The sequence below is a fragment of the Tupaia chinensis genome, unplaced genomic scaffold (genome assembly GCF_000334495.1).
Source record: "Tupaia chinensis unplaced genomic scaffold, TupChi_1.0 Scaffold000201_1, whole genome shotgun sequence".
Classification (NCBI taxonomy): domain Eukaryota; kingdom Metazoa; phylum Chordata; class Mammalia; order Scandentia; family Tupaiidae; genus Tupaia; species Tupaia belangeri.
In genome coordinates, this window is record NW_006159676.1 from 3,368,016 (window position 1) to 3,368,597 (window position 582).

The following is a 582-nucleotide window of genomic DNA, read 5'->3' on the forward strand; positions in this document are numbered from 1 at the left end:
GGGCACGCACGCACACGTGCCCGGTGTGAGTTTAAGCCACTGGGTGCGGGACCCGAACCTCTACAGGGGAGTCCAGAAACAGCCATTACACTAACTGCTGGTCCCTTTTTTTTTTTTTTAAAGGTTTTTGCCACAGGGTGTGCGTGCTCACCAGAGACGACAGAGATGGTGATAGGGACAGTGAGAGATCACCCCCCCGGGGCGGACGGTCATGCCACAATCCCTTTTCCAGTCTTCTCCTGGGATTTTAGGCATGCATGCAAACGCACCCGGCATGCTTTTCAAACCATCAGGTCTGGGACTCAAACTGCCGCTGGCCCTGAGGGAGTCCAGCACCTACCGCATGCTGGCCCCAATGTCACCCAGGTTTCATGGGCGACTAGTGCATCAGGCCAAGAGTAAAATTCATTTCCAGGTGGTTTCCAGGGAAAAGATGACTTGGGTCGGGGAAACACCTTACACTATTTCAGGGGACACTAGACTTCTCCGCTACAGGGCTCCTGCTCTTGCCAGAAAGACAGAGAGGGAGACAGAGAGACAGAAAGCGAGAAATCACCCCCCAGGGGGAATGGCCACACTGCA

General features: G+C 54.6%; 1 protein-coding gene across 1 annotated transcript in view; it reads right to left on the bottom strand.

The window, feature by feature from the left end:
• The window catches only part of SIN3B (SIN3 transcription regulator family member B), a gene marked incomplete in the record, with an annotated part of 50,449 nt that overhangs the window by 15,193 nt on the left and 34,674 nt on the right, over positions 1 to 582 (bottom strand).